The sequence below is a fragment of the Salmo salar genome, chromosome 07 (genome assembly GCF_965601325.2).
Source record: "Salmo salar chromosome 07, fSalSal1, whole genome shotgun sequence".
Lineage (NCBI taxonomy): Eukaryota > Metazoa > Chordata > Actinopteri > Salmoniformes > Salmonidae > Salmo > Salmo salar.
Window position 1 is genome coordinate 51,826,324 of NC_138297.1, and position 18,486 is coordinate 51,844,809.

The following is an 18,486-nucleotide window of genomic DNA, read 5'->3' on the forward strand; positions in this document are numbered from 1 at the left end:
GCTGCTGCGCTAGCGTTTGGAAAACATTTCTGCTTTTAAAAAGAGGAGGGGATTAGACTGCAGTGCTCTTAAGGCCCTGCAACTGAGAGTGAATTGATTACTAAATTGATGATACTTTCTACTTCAGGAGATAGAGTTTGTGTTTGACAGAGAGAGAGGGGGAGAGAGTGAGAGAGATAGCGAGAGAGACAGAGGGAGAGAGAAAGAAAGAAAGAGAGCACTTAAGGAAGTCAGGAACAAACAAATGCCATTGGTTATGTGCAGAATGCACCATCCAAGAGGTAAAAGGCTCAGGGTTGCAGAGATGATCTGATCAAGCCCCATTTTCAAGGAATGATCAATTGCTATTGGGGTTGTTGAGGTTGAAATCAATAGGTAACAACATCAGTGACAACACAATACACTGAAGCTGGTTGCCAGGATGCCATCCTCCTCCTGCTATAATCTGCAACAGGGAGACGGGGAGAATATATCCAGTAGATGGATGCATGGATCTCCTGACTCCTGTCCAGACAAGAATTTCTTATCTAGTAGTTATTAAAAGCAGCAGAGTTATCAATCTGACAAGAGGACACCTTCTAATCTTGTTGCTGTATTCACAAGTATCTGAGACATGTCGCAAACACACAAGCACCAGGGAAACATTGGCAAGCTTGTCAAATAAAACCAGTAGCCTGTAGACTACAGTAGCTTTTTTTGTGTGAACTAGCCTACATTGTTTTTGGTCGGCTCTGGCTACGTTTGTGATGGCAAGCGGTACCGGAGCACTAAGTCTAGGTCCAGAAGGCTCCTTAACACCTTCTACCCCCAAGCCATAAGACTGCTGAACAATTAATCAAATGGCTACCCAGACTATTTGCATTGACCCCCCCCCCCCCCTTTTTATGCTGATGCCACTCTCTGTATATTATCTATGCATAGTCACTTTACCCCTATGTACAAATGACCTCAACTAACCTGTACCCCCGCACATTGACTCGGTACCTGTACCCTCTGTATATTGCCTCGTTATTGTTATTTTATTGTGTTAGTAAATCTTTTCTTAACTCTTATTTTTCTTAAAACTGCATTGTTGGTTAAGGGCTTGTAAGTAAGAATTTAACAGTAAGGTCTACACCTGTTGTATTCAGCGCATGTGACAAATAAAATGTGATTTGATTTGACATTCTGCTTTGCCATCACAGTGGTCCAGACTGTTCAAATCCATCCAACAGGCAGCTGTTGACAGCTGATCAAAGAGACCAGTGAGGAAATCAGTGTAAACATGTGGGTGTTATGCTGGTACTGCATGGCAGCTCTCCTGGAAAACATATCCTATTCCCTATGGAGAGGGAGGGAAATGCCATCTACATATCCTGTACAGTGGTACTATGACAGACACATGAGGCATTTACCTTATGCATTCAATAACTTTCATTCAACCAGCCTGGTCTCGGCAGAAAAGAGAGGTAACACGTCCAGATGTCAAATGAGAATAAATCAGACATGTGACCTAGTACTAGCGGTTAAGATCGTTGGGCCAGTAACCAAAAGGTCATTGGTTCGAATCCCCGAGCCGACTAGGTGGAAAATCTATTGATGTGCCTTTGATTCAGATTCAGATTCAGAGTGTTTAATGGTCATGTACAGGGTTGCAGGTGTGATTGCAGGGTACAGTGAAAATCTTAGGCTTCGAGCTCAGACATGCAGGACTTGCAAGACTTGAGCAAGAGCGTCTGCTAAATGACCAACATTTAAAAATGTTAAATGTAGCCTACTAGTTTGCATTTCTGATCTCTGAGAAGCCAACATTTTTCTAGATTAACTGGCAACCATCCAACGCAGTCACAGCAAGTCAGTCATGTGCTTGGAACCGTAAGGAAATGGTTAAGAAGTAGCTACTTCAAATTGACTTCTGACAAATGACTTAGATTAATGAAACTAAGCATCTACTGCGGTGCTACATTAAACCCAGTCACAAAGTAGGGTATAAAATTACAATCACTATAATTACACCAAATATCATCTCATAAATCCACTTTTATGCTGACATATTGTAACATTGGGTTTAAAATCAATCACAGTACGATATAATTATAATTATATAGACTTTTACACAGGCTTCAACCTGCCCTTAATGAGTAGTCAGTGAGTGGACAGTGCGTTTTGATCCCATACAAACTCACACTGACTCCTCATATCTAACAGAGAGGGAGAGAGGTGAATGGAAGAGCCCTTATGATTTAACCCAGTGCAGCCCCCGTTTACAGGAGATCATTGAGTGTCCACTGCACACCCGTGCCTGGTGCCAGACACAGAATGTAAATGAAACATATCCTGCCAGCAGCACGTGAGTTACTAGAGGAAGAAGTATTGCTTTATCGCTGGGTACTGGGATTTACAGAGCCCTTCCGGTTGGACAAATTAAACCACTGGGAGAATTGACAGCCTTTGACGATCCAAGGTTTTGAATGTAGTCAACGACTCCTGTCCTGTACATGAAAACACAATCTCCCTTTTGATGACATGGTAGTAATTAATTAAAGAGAAGCAAGCAGAGGTACAATCGAGGTACAGATCACAGTGGCTGATCAGAAACCTGTACAAATCCATTATCATGTTGAGCCATGCAGACAAACCAGCTATGGAGAGTTTACTGCACTAAGGCCAGGTACCACAAGCTGAAATGCCATTTTTGCATCTAACTATCAATTTGGAGATTTGTTGGTATGTTGGTCCATTAATATTAGTACTTTCAAAAGTAAACATAACATTAGAAAAAACTAGATTAAAATGTATATATTTTCTGTTTATCATACTACTGTAATCAACACTTGAATGAATTTTAACCACTTTAAAATGGACATACATCAATAACTGCAAAGCTCAGCTCATTACATTAAATGACACAATTTAAAGCCCATTTCATAGAGAATGTTACAAACTGGACTATATTTAGTAACTTACTTTTAATAGATGGTAATTGGGTTTGGCGTTTGGTAGTCTACATTTAGTGTACTTGTCTTTAATTGCCATTTCCCGAAAGACAGGCTCTTCCCACACAGCATCAGCATTCACCAAATTTTGTGTGGTTATCGTTAGAAATATTCTCCAGACTTTCCCAGAGGGAATTGTTGATATGTTTGAATGTTAAAATGTATATTTATTCCCATTTTAGTACATTTATCAGCCACAACATGACGCCCATTCTGTATTCAACAGCATGTTGTGTCTCAACCACTGTCGGGTACAAAACCTTAGATGGTGTAAAATAGGGTCTAAGCTACAACATACTGTATGTGAATATGATGTTTCAGTTTACATATTTTGGATAATTGACAATAAAGGTTAAAACATTATCTTTATTAAAAAATTATAAAATAGTTTGACAACCCTGTTGTTAGTTTTACTTTATCTTGGCCAGGTCGCAGTTGTAAATGAGAACTTGTTCTCAACTTGCCTACCTGGTTAAACAAAGGTAAAATAAATAAAATACATTTAAATTATATCAATCTCAACCGTTGGTTATCTTTCCCAGTGATGAAGACATGGATGTTTCGTGGTATGGTGGGGTATGCAAAATGTGTCAACTTTGAGCACCTTTATCTCTTGAATATTTTGACATTCAGATCCATAAATTCACTTTCTGAGCACCTTCCATTCTATAATGGTCATGGAAGGTTCCGTTCAAATCAATTTTGAATTGATTTTAAATGAATTGATTTTAAATGAATGATTGAATTTAAATGCATTTATCCTCTTACATTGCACTACTTGGAATGATGTGTTTAGCATTGATTGATGCCTGAGAAACCCAAATGGAAAACATTAGTCAGGGCATTTGTAAATCACATTGGACTCTAACGCCAGCCAGATTGATGAGTTGCTCAATTATTGTTTCCAGGTACCAGAGTCAACTAAAGATAGGTATTTTACTGGGGAGTAAGCAGGATTGTGGGTAATTACCAGAGACTGGCTGATGACATTGATAAAGTGCAGGGACCGTGGGCAACAGCATCTGAGCCGACAGCAGTCAATGAACGAAAGACACCGGCGGTGTGACGAGATAAAGGTGTGCACAAGCAAGTCTTGTGTAAGCACTTCAATCAACATGTTTGCAAGACTTCCCACATTGCATTGCTCTTCACTTTAGTAGGTTTATAGAGGCTGCAAATGCTACGGGAAGTGAGACAGCAATCATGATCAATAATAAAGTACATTCAGTGTGTTCACTCTTGCGCTTGAGGAGACAAGACTTGTCTTTATATGACCATTTTACAAATACCCTCAGGGCTTTTCCGAGGAGCTGCTAACTGCAATATTTGCCATTAATCCGAGTCCTCAATAGATAATTTAAGATCAACTTTACCCTAAAGGACCTCAGGATTTCAGAGTGTTTCAAATAAACAGACACGGTCATTTTGGTAAGGGACCTGAAGCAGGGTACACAGTGTGCAGCAAACTCTGCTCACTGAACACCATTCAACTTTTTTTGTTGTTATACTATTGTACACAGACAAATTCTCTTCAGATCTGTTGGTGAGCTGAGGATTCAGCAATACGACATTAGTAACTCATATTTTATATGGAATATAAGACTAATATTAACAATATTTGATGTGCCCAATGCTCCATGAATTTGCAATGCCTTCACCCTGTTCATGTACTTAAGTCTTTTGTATCAGAACAGCATACGATAGAATAGAATAATGTATTTCTTGGCTTCACAACATTAAAGTTGAACTAAAATCATTTATTTTGATGGTTCAAGGTATTTCATAAACTGCGTATTATGAAGACAATGTAGGTATGCATCTTTAAAGTATCTATTAGGAAACTTTTGATAAAGCTCTCAAATAAAAATCAACTTTAAAACCTCTCCCGATGTTCTTATTAGGCCTATACTTTGTAGATGTCCCTGCATAATAGCCAGGGCCTGATTACGAACAGGTTTGCAGGGTCAAACTCAGGGCACGCGCCCCGGGGCCCCAACCCATGGCAAAACGTTTAGAATTGCAGGAAATTAGCTTTAAAACTGCAACATTTTATCTTAGCCTCAAGACAAAGTATGTAGAGTAGAATTCTAAAACTGCACATTGTTCCTCCTGCACCATGGCAAAATGTGTTGAAATACAGGAAGTTAGCAGAGCATTTGTTGTTGTTGTTGCTTAAATGTACCAAATCAATTATTAGTAGGCGAAGAACTGATGGAAAAACGCATAAAATGATTATTGTGAATTTCTATGGGCATAGTTGCAACTTGGAAAAGTTGTCGCAAATGTCACCCATTATCTCATTCTTAAATCGACAAAATCAACAAGTGCATGCATGTTCTCTTGTGCAAGCACTCACTACTAATATGAAGGGAATCTTGCCAAGATTGACTAACCTTGAGGAAAGCACTCCCCCTGAATCCACTTCCCACATCCAGTTCATAGTTAGTATTCCTTGAGACTACTGCATTTCCCTCGAAGTGGCCCCTGTTGACTCTGTAACCACTATCGAGTCTAAAGAAGTCACAAACACCTTGAGAAATCTGCGGATGAGATCAAGGGCTCCCTCTTTCGTCTTTGGCAGCACACCTCTAAACTAGATTTAACCAGAAAAACACATTCAGGAGCCTCGTTTACCAACACTTCAGAAATGCGTCTTTTTCGGCCAACAAGATTAAGTATGACTTAAAAATGTCATTTTCGCAAAAGTCAGACCAGAGAATGGTATTGTTTGTAAAGGTTACTGCACATTCCATGCCATTCAAAATACCAGGAGCGAGAGAAGGCTAATTTTGGGACCGTTCAATTTCTATAATTCCTGGACAGTGACTGCACAGCGTGAGTTGAGAGTTCTCTCATCTTTGTCAACAACTAACAAGCAACAATGTAACAGAACATTAATAACAAATAACAACGCATACGACGAAGTTTTCAGAACAGCGAGGGATGACCCTGACCAGTTTTGGAGTGAAGCAGCACAGAATGTAACCTGGTTTGAGCCATGGGGCCGAACACTGGACAATGGGGACGCCATATTTCCTAAGTGGTAACTATTTTCTGTATGTTGCTTAGTTTGAGTCCATCAATACCAATGAGGTGAACGCCAAATACGGGTTTGTTGCATAATGGTAAATATTAGTCATTTTACAACCGCTGGTGAATGACAAAGCAATGGAAAAAGCTACTATTAATTACATGGGCATTATCCTGCAAGTCATTTCGGTGTAACGTAGAATTCGCTCAGTAACACTTGGGGCACAGAATTTCTAAACCCAGTGGCGCAACATTGTGAGACTTCCGGGAACGCTTGCAAAGCAGACCAGTCCTGGGTTTGAGATGTCAATGAAAGAGGTGAAAAATTCGGAATCTGTAGGCACAACGTAGATTTGAGCCAATGTCCTAACTAGTTGAACATATTATAACTTCACACTCTTCGCAGCCGATGTGAGTAAGACCTTTAGACAGGTCAACATTCACAGGGCCAGACGGATTACCTGGACGTGTACTGCGAGCATGCGCTGACCAACTAGCAAGTGTCTTCACTGACATTTTCAACCTCTCCCTGTCCGAGTCTGTAATACCAACATGTATTAAGCAGACCACCATAGTGCCTGTGCCCAAGAACACTAAGGTAACCTGCCTAAATAACTACCTGTCTGTAGCCATGAAGTGCTTTGAAAGGCTGGTCATGGCTCACATCAACACCATCATCCCAGAAACCCTAGACCCACTCCAATTTGCATATCGCCCCAACAGGTCCACAGATGATGCAATCTCTATTGCACTCCACACTGCCCTTTCCCACCTGGACAGAAGGAACACCTACATTTGAAGTCGGAAGAATACATACTGTCACGTCCTGACCAGTACAGGGGTTATTGGTTATGGTAGTTTGGTCAGGACGTGGCAGAGGGTATTTGTTTTATATGGTTCGGGGGTTATGTGTATGTAGAGGGGTTTTGTATTTATGTGTTCCGGGGTTTTTGGTGTATGTTCTTGTTTTGGGTTTCTAGGTTTTCTAGGTTTTGTATTTCTTTGTTGGCCTGGTGTGGCTCTCAATCAGGAACAGCTGTACATCGTTGTTCCTGATTGGGAGTCACACTTAGGGAGCTTGTTTTCACCTGTCTCTTTGTGGGTAGTTGTATTTTGCACTGCTGTTATTATTAGCCTGTAAAACTGTTGGTCTGTCGTTCTTTGTTTATTGTTTTCGTGTTCACTTTAATTAAAATAAATTATATGATGAGCACGCAACCCGTTGCGCCTTGGTCCCCTTCTCTCTTCAACGACGGCCGTTACACATACACCATAGCCAAATACATTTAAACTCATTTTTCACAATTCCTGACATTTAATCATAGTAAAAATTCCCTGTTTTACGTCAGTTAGGATCAACACTTTATTTAAAAAATGTGAAATGCCAGAATAATAGAAGAGAGGATGAATTATTTCAGCTTTTATTTCTTTCATCACATTCCCAGTGCGTCAGAAGTTTACATACACTCAATTTTTATTTGGTAGCATTGCCTTTAAATTGTTTAACTTGGGTCAAACGTTTCAGGTAGCCTTCCACAAGTTTCCCACAATAAGTTGGGTGAATATTGGCCCATTCCTTCTGACAGAGCTGGTGTAACTGAGTCAGGTTTGCAGGTCTCCTTGCTTGCACACATTTTTTTCAGTTCTGACCACACATTTTCTATAGGATTGAAGTCAGGGCTTTGTGATGTCCACTCAAATACCTTGACTTTGTTGTCCTTAAGACATTTTGCCACAACTTTGGAAGTATGCTTGGGGTCATTGTCCATTTGGAAGACCCATTTGCGACCTAACTTCCTGACTGATGTCTTGAGATGTTGCTTCATTATATCCACATAATTTTCCTGCCTCGTGATGCCATCTATTTTGTTAAGTGCACCAGTCCCTCCTGCAGCAAAGCACCCCCACGACATGATGCTGCCACCCCCGTGCTTCACGGTTGGGATGGTGTTCTTCGGCTTGCAAGCCTCCCCCTTTTTCCTCCAAACATAATGATGGTCATTATGGCCAAACAGTTCTATTTTTGTTTCATCAGACCAGAGGACATTTCTCCAAGAAGTACGATCTTTGTCCCCATGTGCAGTTGCAAACCGTAGTCTGGCTTTTTTATGGCGGTTTTGGAGCAGTGGCTTCTTCCTTACATAACTTTCAGGTTATGTCGATATAGGACTCGTTTTACTGTGGATATATGTACTTTTGTACCTGTTTCCTCCAGCATCTTCACAAGGTCCTTTGTTGTTGTTCTGGGATTGATTTGCACTTTTCGCATCAAAGTACTTTCATCTCTAGGAGACAGAACGCATCTCCTTCCTGAGCGGTATGACGGCTGCGTGGTCCCATGGTGTTCATACTTGCGTACTATTGTTTGTACAGATGAACGTGGTACCTTCAGGCGTTTGGAAATTGCTCCCAATTTGCTCAACAATTTTTTTTTCTGATTTCTGATTTCTTTTGATTTTCCCATGATGTCAAGCAAAGAGGCACTGAGTTTGAAGGTAGGCCTTGAAATACATCCACTGGCTCAGTTGGTAGACCATGGTGTTTGCAATGCCAGGGTTGTGGGTTCAATTCCCATGGGGGACCAGTACAAAAAAAAAAAGAAGAAAAAAAATCTATGAAATGTATGCATTCACTACTGTAAGTCGCTCTGGATAAGAGTGTCTGCTAAATGACTAAAATTTAAAACATGTTAAGGTATAGGGGGCAGTATTTTCATGGCCGGATGAAAAGCGTGCTCAGAGTAAACTGCCTAATACTCGGGCCCAGAGTCAAATATTTGCATATTATTAGTAGATTTGGATAGAAAACACTCTGACGTTTCTAAAACAGTTGAAATGATGTCTGTGAGTATAACAGAACTCATATGGCAGGCAAAAACCTGAGTAAAATCCAACCAGGAAGTGGGAGAACTGACACTTGTAGTCTTTCAAACCATTGTCTATTGAAACTACAGTGTCTGTGATGTCATGTTGCACTTCCTAAGCCTTCCACTAGATGTCAACAGTCTTTAGAAAGTCGTTCGAGGCTTCTATGGTGAATTTTGAGGGAATAACAGCCGGTTCAAGCAGTGGACTGTCTGAGGTCATGTAGTTACTTCATGCGAGTTCACGCATGGTTAGCATTTTACATTTTTCTTCTGTAATGAATACGCTATTGTCCGGTTGGAATATTATCGACTTTTTATGTTAAAAACACCCTAAGGATTGATTGTAAACATCGTTTGACATGTTTCTACAAATGGTAATGGAACTTTTGAGCTTTTCGTCTATTGAATTGCGCTCCCGCATCACGCCTTTGGAATAGTGTTCTGGACGCGCCAACAAAACGGAGGTATTTGGACATAAATGATGGACTTTATCGAACAAATGAACATTTCTTGTGGAAGTGGGAGTCCTGCGAGTACATTCCGCCAAAGATCAGCAAAGGTAAGGAAAGATTTATAACACTAATTTAGAGTTTTATTGATCCCATGACTTGGCGGGTAGCTGTATTGCATTGATGGCTGAGTTCTGTACTCAGAATATTGAACAATGTGCTTTCGCCGACAAGCTATTTTAAAATCTGACACAGCAGTTGCATTAAGGACTAGTATATCTATAATTCTTTAAATAATTGTTATATATTTTGTCAACGTTTATGATGAGTATTTCTGTAAATTAATGTGCACATTCACCGGAAGTTTTGGGAGGCAAACATTTTCTGAACATCACGCGCCAATGTAAAATGCTGTTTTTGGATATAAATATGAACTTGATCGAACAAAACATACATGTATTGTGTAACATGATGTCCTATGAGTGTCATCTGATGAAGATCGTCAAAGGTTAGTGCTTAATTTTAGCTGTATTTCTGGTTTTTGTGACGCCTCTCCATGCTAGGAAAATGGCTGTGTGGCTTTTCTTGTTTAGGTGGTGTGCTAACATAATCTAATGTTTTTCTTTCGCTGTAAAGCCTTTTTGAAATCGGACAATGTGGTTGCATTAAGGAGAAGTGTATCTTTAAAATGGTGTAAAATAGTCGTATGTTTGAGAAATTTGAATTATTCGATTTTTGATGTTTTGTATTTCGCGCCCTGCTATCCCATTGGCTGTTGGCTAGGGGTCCCGTTCCGCTAGCGGAACGTCTGTCCTCAACAGGTTTTAATGTTTGCCACAATGCGGTGGATCGCCATGTCGAGAGCGGACGAGGAGATCCACCGGCCATCATTTATGACAGCCCAGTGACTGGAACTAAGCAGACCATCACTTTTAAAGAACTACAGGAACAGGTAATGATCTTAACCACTTTTAGAGAACTACCAGAACAGGTAGTGATCTCAACCACTTTAGAGAACTACAGGAACAGGTAATGATCTCAACTACTTTTAGAGAACTACAGGAACAGGTAATGATCTCAAACACTTTAGAGAACTACAGGAACAGGTAATGATCTCAAACACTTTAGAGAACTACAGGAACAGGTAATGATCTTAACAAACCTCTTCACACTGTAGATATTCATTTAGACTGTAGGACATCCCTCTAAATATACATTTTCACCAGTATGTTGTAACATAGTATAGCCTCCCCTAAGCAGCTTGAGCCCCTTCCCCTCCTCTCTGCCCAGGTGTCCAGGCTGGCTGGGGTCCTGGTGAAACATAGGGTGTTGAAGGGCGACCTGGTGGTCATCTACATTCCCATGGTGCCCCAGGCCATGTTCACCATGCTAGCCTGTGCCAGGATCGGAGCCCTGCATAGCCTCATTTTTAGGGGATTCGCCTCCAAGGAGCTGTCTGTCCGCATCGACCATACCAAGGTCAGCTGACCATCATAGCTTCACATTGTGTCTCTTTAGTTTGATGTGGTGGATGACACGTCCCTTTGTTCTCTCAATTTCGTTTAAAATGGACCATGCACTCAAATATATTTTGCTATTTGTTATTTTCTCCACTGTCAGATCTGTTTAATGGTTGAATGGTTAAATGTGAAATGTACATGCCACATTTATAGCACTGTTTATAGAAGAGTTGATGGCCCACTTTCACAGTCACAGAGATAGTAATATTACAGTATATAAAGGTCTCACTGAAGCCAAGTGAAGCACTTTGTTGGAGGGATTTCATCAAAGCAGCAGGGATATTAGCCAGTATGCGACTCTGATGCTGAATTACATATACTGAAATCCTTTTAAGCTATATAAGCCAGACCTTCAAGCCTTTTAAGTTTTAGGCCTATATAACATTCAGAGAGGAGCACCTCCACTATAGCTGAAGATTCCTCCTCAAACATTTGGGTAGAGTTGATAAGCCTGTTTTATATTGCATTAGAATGAAAGAACAAGTGTCTCTAATTTTTCAATGTTGAATGAGACAGTCATTTCAGATCTCTTATTAAATTTGATCAGTAACCCGAGGAAGGTATCATGGTGTGCAGATAGTAATTGAGAGGTAATATTGGTCATATTGATAGTACATTACATAATCATAACATGGCCTTTCAGAATGTTCTAAAGTCCATTTCAGACTAATGCATATGTTGAGCTGTGTTGTATCACATCTCTTAAGTCTTGTTTCTTTTAAGAGGCACCGCTAGCACACTGTGTGAGTGCTGTGTCTTCCAGCCTAAGATGATAGTGACGGACTCCTTTGGCATTGAGCCTGGCAGGAGAGTGAGAGACATTTTTATTTTTTATTTTAATTTTTTATTTCACCTTTATTTAACCAGGTAGGCTAGTTGAGAACAAGTTCTCATTTGCAACTGCGACCTGGCCAAGATAAAGCATAGCAATTCGACACATACAACAACACAGAGTTACACATGGAATAAACAAAACATAGTCAATAATACAGTACAAAAAAAAAAGTCTATATACAGTGAGTGCAAATGAGGTAAGATAAGGGAGTTAAGGCAATAAATAGGCCATGGGAATGGTAGATGTGCAGAAGATGAATGTGTAAGTAGATATACTGGGGTGCAAAGGATCAAGATAAATAAATAAATACAGTATGGGGATGAGGTAGATAGATGGGCTGTTTACAGATGGGCTATGTACAGGTGCAGTGATCTGTGAGCTGCTCTGACAGCTAGTGCTTAAAGCTAGTGAGGCAGATATGAGTCTCCAGCGTCAGTGATTTTTGCAGTTCGTTCCAGTCATTGGCAGCAGAGAACTGGAAGGAAAGGCGACCAAAGGAGGAATTGGCTTTGGGGGTGTCCAGTGAGATATACCTGCTGGAGCGCGTGCTACGGCTGGGTGCTGCTATGGTGACCAGCAAGCTGAGATAAGGCGGGGCTTTACCTAACAGAGACTTGTAGATAACCTGTAGGCAGTGGGTTTGGAGACGAGTATGGAGCGAGGGCCAACCAACGAGAGCGTACAGGTCGCAGAGGTGGGTAGTATATGGGGCTTTGGTGACAAAATGGATGGCACTGTGATAGACTGCATCCAATTTGTTGAGTAGAGTGTTGGAGGCTATTTTATAGATGACATCGCCGAAGTCGAGGATCGGTAGGATGGTCAGTTTTACGAGGGTATGTTTGGCAGCATGAGTGAAGGATGCTTTGTTGCGATATAGGAAGCCGATTCTAGATTTAATTTTGGATTGGAGATGCTTAATGTGAGTCTGGAAGGAGAGTTTACAGTCTAACCAGACACCTAGGTATTTGTAGTTGTCCACGTATTCTAAGTCAGAGCCGTCCAGAGTATTGATGCTTGACGGGCGGGCAGGTGCGGGCAGTGATCGATTGAATAGCATGCATTTAGTTTTACTTGCATTTAAGAGCAGTTGTAGGCCACGGAAAGAGAGTTGTATGGCATTGAAGCTCGTCTGGAGGTTAGTTAACACAGTGTCCAAAGAGGGGCCAGAAGTATACAGAATGGTGTCACCCCCCTGGTGGAGAAAGCCCTGGAGCTCAGCTCTCACAGTCCCTCCAAGGTCCTCATCTACAACCGGCCCAGCAGGGTGAGGTCCAAGAGATAGAATACTGTTCTATGTTATTCTGTGGTAAGGCCTAACTCACTAACGTCAACTCTCTCGGAGAGATGCCTGTCATTTCCCAAAGACAATAACTCTGCTGACATGCAATAGTTTTACATTATCCTCTCTATTGGTTACCTAATGCTATTACTTCCTGAATGGACCACGAATCCGGTTCCAGTGTATATATAAATGGGATGATTTCAGCTGTGAGCTTGTATGGAGTTATGGATGGCTCGACAGATCTGTCACTCTTAAACGGCCTGTTGAAACAAAGGCGGGAGAGAGAAACGGTGCGCATGAGGGACTGAATCACGTAACGCACGCAGCGCTGAGATGTGCCCCTAGGTTGTGGTGGGGAGCCTGGCACAGGGTCAGAGTGAAACCAGGGAGAACCGGTAGAATAAAAGACAGTCAATTTCCCCCAAAACAGCCAGCAGGCACTTACAGTAATGTGTTGGCACTCCAGCAAACTGAAATGAGTTTCTTCTCAACTCGTACATAAAAACAGCCAAATCTCTGCTCAGGGAAATCATTCTGAAAATGCTTTGCAAAGTATTGCAATTACTCTGCTCAGGCAATCTTTCACACCTATTTTATTAGTACCACCTATGTTTGGAATGTATCACAATGTCTGGGGTTTTGCACCCTGATTGCTGCTGTGTTACCTTTATGCACAGTTACCCTAGTAGCTATTTTTGATTATGCAACACTGTCACAGTATCCACAGAAAATGGTGCCCCTCCTCGGCCGGGCGGCGCTCGCCGGTCGTCGTCGCCGGTCTACTAGCTGCCGCCGATCTGTGTTTCTGTGTTCATTGTGTTTGGTCTGTCTAGGTCCGCACCTGTTGTCATTTCTGTCATTAGTGGGGGGGTATTTAGTTTGTTCCTTTGGGGTTGTGTGTTGTGCGGGATTGTTTGTTTGTCAGTGGGTTTACGCTGTGGCCGTTTCTTCTCTATCGTTTTTATATTGGAGGATTTATTTTCTCGCCGGGCTGCGCCCCGTGCGTGATTTTCCCTTTGTGGATTACCTGTTTCCCTTTTGGGTATTGTGCACTCCCAGTGCCTTTTGATCACCTAGTGTTTGGGTGTGAATAAACTTCGAGCTACTGGACGATATCTCCTGCATTTGACTCTACTCCTTCCTCCTGCCCTAAGTACCCGTGACAGAATCCCGCACCACCAATTATTATGGAGTCAGCAGGACCCGAAGCAACTTCAGTAGCTGAGCAGGTGTCGCAGCACGCCAGCCTCCTCCACCGCCTAGGCTCGGCGATGGACCAAGTACTGACCCGACTGGAGAGCTGGGAGAGAGGTACCTCCTCCACCAGACCAGCTCCAGTGGCTCAGCTGGCGCCCCTACCGACTCCCCCTGAAGTGGGCTAGAGTGGGATTTGGATTATGCCACCGAGGGAATGTGATGGGACGGCCGCTGGGTGTAAGGGGTTCTTACTCCAAATCGAACTGTACCTGGCGACCGTCCACCCCTCTCCCTCCGACGAGGAGAAAGTGAGCGTCCTCGTCTCCTGTCTTACGGGTAGAGCCCTGGAATGGGCCAACGCGGTTTGGGAGGGCCCAGACTCGGCTCGGGACGACTACCCGGAGTTCACCCGTCGCTTCCGGGTGGTATTCTATCATCCCCCGGAGGGCAAGGCGGCGGGTGAGAGACTGTTTCATTTGAGACAGGGGACGAGGAGCGCTCAGGACTTCGCCTTGGAGATCCGAACTCTCGCCGCGGGATCGGGGTGGAATGAGTGGGCCCTGATGGATCACTATCGCTGCAGTCTAAATGAGGATGTCCGTCGGGAGCTGGCTTGTAGGGACCACGCCATCACCCTCGACCAGCTGGTGGATTTATCCATCAGGCTGGACCACCTACTGGCTACCCGGGGACGTTCTAGTCGGGGTCTGTTCATTCCACCTCCCAGCCCTCCTGCTCCACTGCCCATGGAGATAGGAGGAGCTGCTCCGAGGAAGACCGGAGGGGGGGGCCTCTCCTGCACCCACTGTGGACGCAGAGGACACACTGCGGACCGGTGCTGGAGGGGTCCCCCCAGGAGTCCGGAGGGCAGGCAGAGCACTACATCAACCCCCCAGGTGAGTCAGCACCAGACACACCCAGAGCCCCCTGTCGACCACATGTACACTTCTGTTTGTTTTCCCGATTTTTCCCCTCACTCCCAGTATAAGGCACTAGTCGATTCAGGTGCAGCTGGGAGTTTTATGGACCGTGGGGTTGCTAATAGGTTAGGGATTCCCCTGGTTCAGCTGGACCACCCCTTCCCTGTGCACGCCCTAGATAGTCGACCGCTAGGGTCCGGCCAAGTGGGGGAGGTTACTGTGCCACTGGTTATGACGACGTGGGGGGGTCATGTGGAACGTATCAGCCTATACCTCATCAACTCCCCGGCGTTTCCGGTGGTAGTGGGACTCCCCTGGCTAGCCACTCACAACCCTCAGATTTCGTGGAGACAGAGGGCTCTTAAGGGGTGGTCAAGGGAGTGCTCAGGTAGGTGTGTAGGAGTTTCCATCGGTGCAACCACGGTGGAGAGTCCAGACCAAGTCTCTACCGTGCACATTCCTTCTGAATATGCCGATTTGGCTATCGCCTTCAGTAAAACGAAGGCGACTCAATTACCACCCCATCGACAGGGGGATTGTGCGATAAATCTCCAAGCTGACGCGGTCCTTCCTAGGAGTCATGTGTATCCTCTGTCTCAGGAGGAGACGGTGGCTATGGAGACATACATCGCGGAGTCCTTGAGACAGGGATACATACGGCCATCTAAATCACCCGTCTCCTCGAGTTTCTTTTTTGTGAAGAAGAAGGGGGGAGGCCTGCGCCCGTGCATTGACTATAGAGGTCTAAATTCCATCACAGTGGGGTTCAGTTACCCACTACCTCTCATTGCTACGGCAGTGGAGTCATTCCACGGGGCGCGCTTCTTCACCAAACTAGATCTCAGGAGTGCGTATAATCTGGTGCGTATCCGAGGGGGAGATGAGTGGAAAACCGCATTTAGTACCACATCTGGCCATTATGAGTACCTCGTCATGCCGTATGGATTAAAGAATGCTCCCGCTGTCTTTCAATCCTTTGTGGACGAGGTTCTCCGAGACATGCTCGGACAGGGGGTGGTGGTGTACATCGATGACATCTTGATCTACTCCGGCACCCGTGTCGAGCATGTGGCTTTGGTGCGCAGAGTGCTTGGGCGGCTGCTGGAGCATAACCTATACGTCAAGGCAGAGAAATGTGAGTTCTCCAAACGAGCCGTCTCTTTCCTAGGATATCGCATTTCCACCACAGGGGTGGTGATGGATTGTGACCGCGTTACGGCTGTGCGTAATTGGCCTACCCCTACCACGGTGAAGGAGGTGCAACGGTTTTTGGGGTTCGCCAATTATTACCGGAGGTTTATCCGGGGTTTTGGTCAGGTGGCAGCTCCCATTACCTCACTGCTGAAGGGGGGTCCGGTGCGGCTGCAGTGGTCGGCGGAGGCGGACAGGGCCTTCCGTCATCTGAAGGTTCTGTTTACTGACGCTCCGGTGCTGGCGCATCCGGATCCGTCTTTGCCATTCGTGGTGGAGGTGGACGCGTCCGAAGCTGGGGTAGGAGCAGTTCTGTCACTGCCCCCTAGCCCTAACAGGTTAACTACGATGTGGGGGACAGGGAGTTGTTAGCTGTGGTCAAGGCTTTGACAGTGTGGAGACATTGGCTTGAGGGGGCACGTCACCCTTTTCTCATCTGGACCGACCACCGTAACCTGGAGTACATCCGGGCAGCGAGGAGACTGAATCCTCGTCAAGCCAGGTGGGCTATGTTCTTTACTAGGTTTCAGTTCACCCTTTCATACATTCCGGGTTCTCGGAACCGGAAGGCCGACGCACTGTCGCGTCTCTATGACACCGAGGAGAGGACCATCGATCCCGCTCCCATACTCCCTGCGTCCTGTCTAGTGGCGCCGGTAGTATGGGAGGTGGATGCGGACATCGAGCGGGCGGTTCATTCCGCCTCAATGTCCCGCGGGTCTGAGGTTCGTTCCGCTTGGTGTTCGCGATCGCCTGATCCGATGGGCCCACACTTTACACTCCTCGGGTCATCCTGGGGTGGAACGGACAGTGCGAGGCCTGAAAGGGAAGTACTGGTGGCCCACCTTGGCTGAGGATGTAAGACACTATGTCTCTTCCTGTTCGGTGTGCGCCCAGTGCAAGGCTCCTAGGCACCTGCCTCGAGGGAAACTACAGCCCCTCCCCGTTCCACAGCGACCTTGGTCTCACCTCTCGGTGGATTTCCTAACTGATCTCCCGCCATCTCAGGGGAACACGACGATCCTGGTTGTTGTGGATCGGTTCTCGAAGTCCTGCCGTCTGCTCCCATTGCCCGGTCTTCCTACGGCCCTACAGACCGCGGAGGCCCTATTCACCCATGTCTTCCGGCACTACGGGGTGCCCGAGGACATCGTATCTGATCGGGGTCCCCAGTTCACCTCCAGAGTGTGGAGGTCGTTTATGGAGAGGCTGGGGTCTCGGTCAGCCTGACCTCGGGTTTCCACCCCGAGAGTAATGGGCAGGTAGAACGCATCAACCAGGATGTGGGCAGGTTTCTGCGGTCATATTGCCAGGACCGGCCAGGGGAGTGGTCGAGGTTCGTGCCATGGGCCGAGATGGCCCAGAACTCTCAACGCCACTCCTCCACTAACTTGTCACCTTTTCAAGTTGTATTAGGTTATCAGCCGGTCCTGGTGCCTTGGCAGCAGAGCCAGACGGAGGCCCCTGCGGTGGAGGAATGGGTACAGCGCTCTCAGGAGACCTGGAGGGCTGTCCAGGAGTGCCTGAAGCGGGCTATCCGGCGACAGAAGGAGAGCGCTGACCGCCGCCGCAGTGAGGCTCCCGTATACAATCCAGGGGATAGAGTCTGGCTCTCGACCCGGAACCTGCCCCTCCGCCTGCCCTGCCGGAAGCTGGGTCCACGATTTGTGGGGCCATTCAAAGTCCTGAGAAGAATAAACGAGGTGTGTTATAGGTTACAACTCCCTTCATATTACCGCATTAACCCCTCGTTTCATGTGTGTCTCCTCAGGCCGGTGGTAGCTGGTCCACTGCAGGACGCTGAGGTGCGGGAGGTCCCTCCGCCCCCCCTGGACATCGGGGGGTCCCCGGCGTACACAGTCCGGGCAATCCTGGACTCCTGACGTCGGGTAGGGGGCCTGCAGTACCTCGTGGACTGGGAGGGGTACGGCCCGGAGGAGAGGTGCTGGGTTCCGGTGGAGGACATTTTGGATCCCACTATGCTCCAGGAGTTCCATCGTCTCCGTCCGGACCGGCCGGCGCCTCGCCCTCCGGGTCGTCCCCGAGGCTGGCGTCGGCGCGCTGCGGGAGCCGCGCGTCAGGGGAGGGGTACTGTCACAGTATCCACAGAAAATGGTGCCCCTCCTCGGCCGGGCGGCGCTCGCCGGTCGTCGTCACCGGTCTACTAGCTGCCGCCGATCTGTGTTTCTGTGTTCATTGTGTTTGGTCTGTCTAGGTC

General features: G+C 45.5%; 1 pseudogene; it reads left to right on the plus strand.

The window, feature by feature from the left end:
- The first annotated feature begins 5,656 nt into the window (after positions 1-5,656).
- LOC106609382 (acyl-CoA synthetase short-chain family member 3, mitochondrial-like) overlaps positions 5,657-18,486 on the plus strand; it is a 55,514-nt pseudogene continuing 42,684 nt past the window's right edge.